We start from the raw sequence: 9,729 nt of genomic DNA, 5'->3' as shown, positions 1-9,729 counted from the left end.
ATACAAGCGGTCGCACAGACAAATGACATGTAAGAGGGGGGCACAAGAATTGACAGACAGTTCAACAGACAGAAGAAACAGATCGGCAAGTAACGGACAGACAGATATACTGATCGATAGACATATCGCCTCACGGATATACTGATAGAAAGATCGATCGAACGACAGGGAAACGAAGCGAGTGACCGACTCAATAAAAGGCGGGCAGATAGACAGACAGATGCCCGGATGTACAATCGAGTCAGCTAAACTAACGGCGACTGACGGAAAACAAATGTACGGATCTACGGTGACCGTCGGACGGACAGACACTCCGATGTATAAACGGAGAGACCCATCCGCTGACAGAATAACGCATGTATTGACAGAGACACAGACCGATGAATGGCGGAAGACACAAATGACATCGTGATATACAGAGCGACGTACATACTGACTGAAAAAAAATATATTTAAAAAAAGCCTACATGTCTATATAAAAAAATTGGGTATGTTGGAGCGCAACAACAGCGTTTCTACGTGTTAAATTTTCTAACAACGATTACTTGCATGCCACTGGGGCGCCGCAGTAACTTAACTTGCGCGAATCACGCAACATTAGTAAGCGAAAAAAAAAAAAAAAAGAAGGGCAATGCTATTTTGATGCACAAAAATAAAAAGTAACTTGACAAAAAAAAAAAAAAATTGAACTTACATTTATTAAAAGTGTATAGCTTGGTTTTGATTTTTTTTGTACAGAATCTTCGTTAGTGTAATACTGTTTGTTTACGTATTGACTTCAGCAGATTTAAGGCTGTTTATATTTTTAATGAAACTGTTCTGTAAAGCACGTTCATTTGCATCTCTCCCCCTCTCTCTCTCTTTCTCTCTTTAACAATGTTGTCCTCTTTCTCCTCAAAAACACAGACCCCCCATATATATATATATATATATATATATATATATATATATATATATATATATATATATATATATATGCAGACAAGCAAGCCCACAGCTACAGAGATAATGAGGCATATATATATATATATATATATATCTATATATATATATCTATATATATATATATATATATATATATATATATATATATATGATGTGTGCGTGTTTGCGTGCGTGTGTGTGTGTGTATTATAATTTATTACGACTGTTTCTCTGTAATCGATGAGCACAATTTATATATATATATATATATATATATATATATATATATATATATAAGAGAGAGAGAGAGAGAGAGAGAGAGCAATTTACAGAACGCTGTTTCCACGTTTTCCCTGCATGCAAATATAAATCAGTTGAACGTAAAATGTGCCATTCGAAACCCAAACGCTAGCTACTACCTATCGTGAATATTTCTTGTCTTACACACACACACACACACACACACACACACACACACACACACACACACACACACACACACACACTTACGGATTTCTCTCAATATCTAGTTTGTTTTTGTTATGTTTGTTATATATATATATATATATATATATATATATATATATATATATATATATACTATAGGCATCCACATACAGTACTGTTTCGCTATTTCACAGCTCATCAGTCCGGCTAGACAAGCAACTACCTCAAGTCAAGATCGAAACCCGACTGCCTATATAACAGTCGGTGCTTCGTACCGTTGTGTTATTCGGCTGCTTCTATGCGGGCAGTGAATTAACAATGTTTTCACATTGTCCAAATACCTAAGCTTAATTTGTTTTTACACAAAGAGCATCGCTTCATACACTAATGGTACTTTGTATATCACTTCCCAATATGCTGAACCCAGACAGGGAGCATTATAATATCGCAGTGTACTTTGAGTTAGCTCCACATGCCTGCCGCAGAAATATATTCTTAAATATATTATTGTACACATTGCTCTGAAGAGAAAGTACTGTTTGTTTCTATTAAATTCTTTCACATAATGGCTTGGATTAAAGTTTAAATTACAAAATATCATGGTTAAAGTGTGCTCCAAACGGAAACATTCATTACGAACCCATCGGTTATACAAGCAGAATATACTGCTGTTTTTATTTGCTGGGTATTTCTACTTGTGCTGTTATAATGGCTGGAATTAATGTTTAAACTACGAAAGTCATTATTATTATTCTAGAAGCATTCATTACGAATGCTAACTGTTACATTAAAAAAAATACTGTTGATTTTATATGCTGAGGTGTTCTGCTTGTGCGATAATAAAACTTCTCAAATTCACTTGCGATGTTAAGTTAGAAACGGGGTTAACTTTACCAGGTCGCCTGTTCTATTTCTTACCGTTTTTTTTCGATTATCGATAATCATCGCAGGTCTCCCGATCGAAAATCTATCTAGGAATACTTTTTTTGTTTACATAAAGTACATTAATGTGGAGTTTCGAATAAAAACTAAAAGTAGTTTAGGAGTACATAGGAAATGGACTCACATACACGGATTTTTTTTTATATAATAGTCAACTTATATATTTATATATTTGAAGAGACAGCAGGCACAGACAAAGGGAGCTACAGAAAGATTGATATAAATATAAAAAAGATCGAAAGGTAGATAGTTCAATAGATATTAATTCATTAACATATCCATTTCGTTACATATAACGGAGTTATTGCATATTTATCTGTAGATCTGCGAGTAGATATCCGTCTCGGCATTTTCATTTAGCTGCTCACACACACACACACACACACACACACACACACGCACACGCACACGCACACACATACATATTTATACATACATATTTATCTATTTGTATGCATATATATTTATATATTCGCATGTAAATACATATGTCAACATATTTTCATATTAATGTATCAATAAATAGATCGATAAATAAAAAAAAACGGTCTGTTTATCTTTTGAATTTACCAACCGTTCTTTATCTAGTTTTACAATTGTGAAACACTTGACAATCTCCGGAGTGGTGTCGTACCCTTTTTTATGCCATATACCCTTTTGTGTCGCACACCCTGTATTATGTCTCCTTGTTCGTTTCTATTTATTTTGATTTTATTGTTAGATTTCAACCTCTACCGGCACACCGTTAGACGCCGCCGCCTTCGTTATACACACTATCGATATACTGATCCGTTTATCGTTTTTTTTTTTTTTCGCTTGTTTCAGTCTGTTCATATATGTACTTATTAACTTGCTTCCCTTTCGCGGGTAAAGTTGGTCCCTCGTCTGCTTCCCGGTGGAACATATGGTAGTATGTATTTTTTCATTTAACTATTTTTTTAATGCGTTTATTTTATTTTAATTTGCCTTTCACTTCTAAGAAAATCAGAAAAAAAAAAATGCCCTACCCTATTTATAAAAAAAAAATGATTTTTTTTTTTTAATCGTAATTCTGTAGTTCTTCATGACAGGTTGTCGAGTCAACTCAAATTTATTGTGCAATCTCCTCTATAAAAAAATCACGAAAAAGCAATCGTTTAGATATAACCACTGTTAATAATGCACTATATTCTTTATCTATGCCTAAACTAAATAAAACAACTAATGAGACCAGTTTTCCTTTACCTGAAACTTCGCGTCTTTGGAACTCTAAACCGCGGAGTCACTCCCCAGCTGCTTATAGCATAGTCGTTTTCAAGTTTAACATAAAAGAGGTCTTGTTGAGCGGTTCTCGTAAATAATCAATTTCTTTTCAATTTCTATCAATGCCGATTATCACGGTTTTTTTTTTTTTTTTTCTCACCGGCCACCTGACATATGTTAACGTGGTCTTCGAGTTGCCATTGCGCGTTGATAAAACGGAACTCTAATAACAATAGCAGGTAAATAGTTCAAAAGTTTCCAAGTTATAAAATAGACACCTGATGAAGTTTCCGATGGGGGGGGGTGGAAACGAATTATATCCTAAAGATCAGAAAATTAAACATAATAAGCGAAATGACCCTTTTTTAAATGATTTTGTTGTTTTTATATCATCTATAAATATATTCTACTTCCAACTATCAACGTTTATTATATGTGCGATCTAGTAACATAATTTTACTCTATCAATGATATTTTAAGTACAGTAGCTCACTAGAAAAATGTTGTATAATTGTGACTTCTAATAAGTTAACAGTAGAATATTTTTCTTTACATGGAGGCCCCCACTTATCAAGGTCCAGAAGCCACTCGAGGGTAAGGGTTTTTGCGTTCACAGTAATCAATGGGATAGTGCTGTAGTATTCGTTAGTGTCGGAGATTTGATAAAGTGTCATTACTTAAGGGGGCGGTTCATCAGGAATTTGTTTATGTTTGACTTGAAGACATCCATGTTGAAGTCAGGTGGGAAACAGGCAATCGGTAGAGAGTCCCACAGGCGTGCAGTTCTAAGAAAGAAGCTTTGTTCACGGAATCTACGTTTTGATGAAGAATAGTTTGCGGATATTAACCGTCTTCCCAACCCTTACACTTTTGAGGTACTTATGACTCGGACTGGGACAACAGAATATTCTTTTCATTCTTTTGACTCTCAAGCGTATATCCGACACAGTAAGACACAGTCAATCAACCGAGAACTACATCAGTATATACAAAAACATATAAGATACATAACCATGAATCAAAACCATGAAGAGAATATTCTGTTGTCTCATCCATACTTATGACTAATTTGTTAAAATAGTACAATTATATTGGTTATGACAATAAAAGATTCAGAGTGTATTATGTGTTTTTTTTTTATTTTCAAAATATGGTCTTTCGAGGGATTATTCGTCATTTGACAGGTCGAACATGGAATAGCCGATCGCCTGGATGCGCTGTTAACGGATAAACTCGATATCCACAAAACGAGTAAATCTCTCGACACGCATTGTAGTAACACTAGCATTTCTTCTTTCTTTTCTCTTTTTTTCTCTTCTTTCTATTTTTCCACGTCTCTTTTTACTGTTATGCGTTTGTTTACTTTGCGTTTTGTTTTTGTTTGTTTACGTAGCGGTATCGGTAGTTCGCAACTATCTTCGAAATGTTCGTGAAACTGATTTTGATTTTGATATTCCTGCGTCTCTATTTTGATTCCTATTCGCTCACTGTTCTTACCCCGTTTTGCCTAAAAGAGTCTGCCTTTACTTCCTTCACCCTTTCTTCAGCTATCGTGTCCCCCAATCTACTTTGTTATTTTTTTTTCTAATCCTAATCCTCTTCTTGTTCTCCTAGATCTAATTCTCGGATTCCAAGTACCGTCGTCTATTTCCTTGCGCATTTTACGCTTCTCTCTTTGTTGTTATAACTATATTTTTTTTAAAGTATCGGCGAACTGTTAGCCGGCGCGGACACGTACTGAAAGAAATTGAGAAAGAGAAAAAGTCTGAGGGAGCGAAAAAGAGAAAGGAAAGGGAGAGAGCAGAAGAGATAGATAGAGAGGAAGAAAGAGTAAGAGGAAGAGAGAAAGAGTAGCAGCCCGACCATTTCTCAACCATTCACAGTTCTGGAGACAGCCACGCCTGTCGTGTATAGCACTCACTTACCTGAGACAAACAGGAACGCACACACAAACTATATACACCTGGGGTACACGAAATCCGTCTAACAAATATACGGTCGTCTACAGAATCGATCAGGACATATCCATCGATTCAAAGGAGTTTGTTTTTAAGCATTTTATAAACTCTTCGACAACTTCATCCAGGTTAGTGGAAACATTTTTATTTTACATGCGGTGTTGTATATATATATATATATATATATATATATATATATATATATATTTTACATAGTGAATTTTTTATTTACCTGAAAGTCCACGACTTTTATCCCTGTCGATATATATATATATATATATATATATATATATATATATATGTATATATATATATATATATATATATATATATATATATATATATATATATATATATATATATATATATATATATATATAGCTTTGGATATTTCTTGCGTACTATTTTATTGTTATTTTCATTTTTTGAAAAAATACATTCTATAAGCATTTAGTTATTATTAAAACATATTAATATGTTGCCGTGTAAAATCGTATACCATATAACTTATCCCTCTCACCGTCGCTCTCTCTCTCGCTCTGTCACAAACGCACACACACACACACACACATATATATATGTATATATATATATATAAATATATATATATATGTGTGTGTATATATATGTATATATATGTATATATATATTTATATATATATATGTATATATATATATTTATATATATGTATATATATATTTATATATATGTATCTATATTTATATATATACATATATGTATATATGCATATATGTATATATATGTATATATATATGTGTGTGTATATATATGTATATGTACCTATGTATATGTATTTATATGTATATATATGTATATATATATGTATATGCATGCATATATTTATATGTCTATATATGTATATATATGCATGTATGTATGCATATATAAGCATGTATGTATGTATATATATATGCATTTTTATATGTATATATATGCATATATATGTATGTATTTATATGTATATATATGTATATATGTGTGTATATATATGTGTATATATGTATATATGTGTATATATGTGTGTATATATGCATATATATATATGTGTATATATATGCATATATATATGTGTATATATATATATGTATATATGTATATATATATGTGTATATGTATATATATTTACATGTATGAAAATAGAACGAAAGTATGGATTTAGGTCTGAAGTTTTCATTTTGAATTAAGATATATTAAAAACAAACAGATGCGCACAAAAATATACACACGGAAAAAAAACGCACGTAAACAGATACACAAAATTAAAATCACACACATACAAACATGCACACACACACACACACATATGAATGTAGTTAAAAAAAATAAAGTGGTTGATCGTCTTTTAGCAGGAGTTATCAACATTATTTTCTTTAAAACCTGTCAAGTGTACCCAAGTTTATCGATCTAGTGGTGCTAGAATTTGATGTAACAATATTGGTAGTGAGGTCGACAAACAGCTTGATAGTTGATGGTTCGACTCCTGGACTAGGAACTTTGTAAGCAAGGCACAACATAGGGAGAACTATACCTGATAAAACGATATCTAATTAATAAATCATCTAATTAATAGGAATATTGTTAACTAAATAAAGATGTAATGTATGTCTCTTGAAAATTAAAAAAAATCTATCTAAAGAACGTTACGTTGATAATGGAACGTAGTACAAATTTACAGAAATGCATATACCCATGAACTAAATACATGGAATTCATCCACAAAAACAGTAAACGAAGCAAAATTAGACATCCAATAATTCCGATGTAAATAGATGAATATGCGTAATTAAATATGTGGAAAACAAATAATAAAAGTGATAGATGCATGTATTATTTATTATCAATAACATATATATATATATATATATATATATATATATATATATATATATATATATATATATATATATATTTATGGCTTAAAAGATTCAGATTATAGTATATGTTTTGTTGATTTTCAAAATATGGTATTTCATATACATTCATTCTTGGTATGTAACAGATCATGAAAATGACATAAAAATTGCCTCAATTCTTTATACCATAATGTAAATATACATAAAAACATAAATATATACATACGTACACACACACATATACATACATATAATTGTGTGTATGTGTACACACACATATATATGTGTGTGTGTACGTGCGTGATATATATATATATATATATGTATATAAATGTGTTTGTTTATATCTGATAGATTATTGCATGAGTAAATACGTAAATTCACACTTAAAATATATGTCATATATGTATATATATATATATATGTATATATATATATATATATACACATATAACTGTGTACATCTATATATAGTATAATATTTTTGCGTGAATATATACTCAAATGAAAACTATCTATATCTATCTGTTTATCTCTCTCTTTCTCTCTATATATATATATATATATACATAGATCTGTGGTATTTACCTATGCTTTTTAGACATTTGACTTATTTTAATAGTGCATGTAATCAAAAGTTTTCATTTTGTTCCGCGCTGTGTTCCGAACATTCTTCTCATATTTTTTGTGTTACCGTACTTTACATTAAATTCGTATGCTTTCTTCTGTCGTTATGAAAGTTGTAGTATTTTTAGCTTTCAAGTTCACTATAAGCCTCCAAATTAAAAATATAAAGTCACAAATCTAGGAAGAATGCCTAATGAAAAACGCGCGTTTCATAGTTGTAAATGCATCTCTTTTTCGGAGAACATTCATGGAAGGGGTTGCATTCCTAGAGTTCCACAATTCAAATATCTGCAATACAAAATGAAATTTCGCGAAATCATCTTTGGTAATTATGTCAGTTTTAATCTGCCATAACTCATTATGAAATTCGCTAGAATACAACATGGAATCATTACTTTTTTACTTTTAATATATATATATATATATATATATATATATATATATATATATATATATATATGTTTACAATTGTCTTTATATGCAATATGTCCAATATTGTTAATTTTAAAGATGTTATATGTCTCGTATGCTAAGGAGACAAACGAGGTATTCTCAAATATATAAATATTAAAAAAATTCAATTTCAATTCAACATAAACAAATACTCGCCATATTTTACCATCTCAACTCTCACCATGAACACCGTAGTTATATATATATATATATATATATATATATATATATATATATATATATATATATATATATATAGCAAAAGTAACCGCCGTTGACTGGGTTCAAAAATAGCCTACAGAAAATGGACTCTAATTTATGAAAGGATCATAGGTTATGAAAAGGAAGGGTTGTAAATTTGGGTTGAATTTGGGGGTGTCAAACCCAAAGCAAAATATGATGAAAGTAAAAGTAAAATAGATAATCCCCATAATTTATTATACCATATCTGTTAACACTGCAACACGTATTGCAATATTCTGTGGATCTATATTAAAAAAAAACTTGTTAAACTTTGTGACATATTACAATTCTATGGAGGTCTGGTGCGAACGAACACCCTATAATTTTATTATACCATATTTCTTCAAACAGAAACATAATTATCAAATATATAGTTACACAGAAAGATATGAAAAATCTTTATTAAAATCTGTGCCTCTTTACATTCTATCGAGGCCAGACGAGAACTCAGACACCACAATTTTATCATGCCATCCCTATTTAAATTGAACATACTTATCAAAGTATTCTGATGTAAATCTATATCAAAAACACTTAAAAACGTTTTTTTATTACTTTTTTTTTATTTCCATACTTTGTGAAGCAGCCGCGAAAGCAGATCCAACAATTTTAATGAACCACTATTCTGCAAGATCAAACATACGCATTCCTATGTTTCGATACATCGTCTATCATATGTAATCTTTTTTTTTAAAATAGTCAACCATATAGGAGCCTATTCTTGACCAGACACACACACATACCCACACATACATTCAGCTTTGTATTATAGATATAACAACTAATTGATACTGAGATTGTGCCTAGATTTTGTATAAGGGATATAGTCTTTTCGAAGTGGGGAGAAATGAATCTAACAGCTGCCCTCTTTTAAATTTTGAAAACAGATATAGAAGAAACAGCTAATAATGCATTATTTTATAAATATATGTCTTAATTTAAGAGAAGATTTATGTCTCTATTTCACTTTAATATAATGTATTACTTTTTTTGCATTTTGAGAATGTTCCAGTGATAA

General features: G+C 30.8%; 1 protein-coding gene across 1 annotated transcript in view; it reads left to right on the top strand.

The window, feature by feature from the left end:
• The first annotated feature begins 4,923 nt into the window (after positions 1-4,923).
• Positions 4,924-9,729, top strand: part of LOC145248915 (sex peptide receptor-like) — a 1,158,544-nt gene continuing 1,153,738 nt past the window's right edge. Inside the window, exon 1 of the mRNA XM_080110699.1 lies at positions 4,924-5,641. The gene's annotated coding sequence lies outside the window, so the exon portion shown is untranslated. The remainder of the gene's footprint in view (positions 5,642-9,729) is intronic.

This window comes from Euprymna scolopes, chromosome 27, assembly GCF_053919585.1.
Source record: "Euprymna scolopes isolate OS-2025 chromosome 27, ASM5391958v1, whole genome shotgun sequence".
NCBI lineage: Eukaryota > Metazoa > Mollusca > Cephalopoda > Sepiida > Sepiolidae > Euprymna > Euprymna scolopes.
The sequence above is the reverse complement of the archived record's forward strand: the minus strand, read 5'-3'. Positions and strand labels throughout refer to the sequence as shown.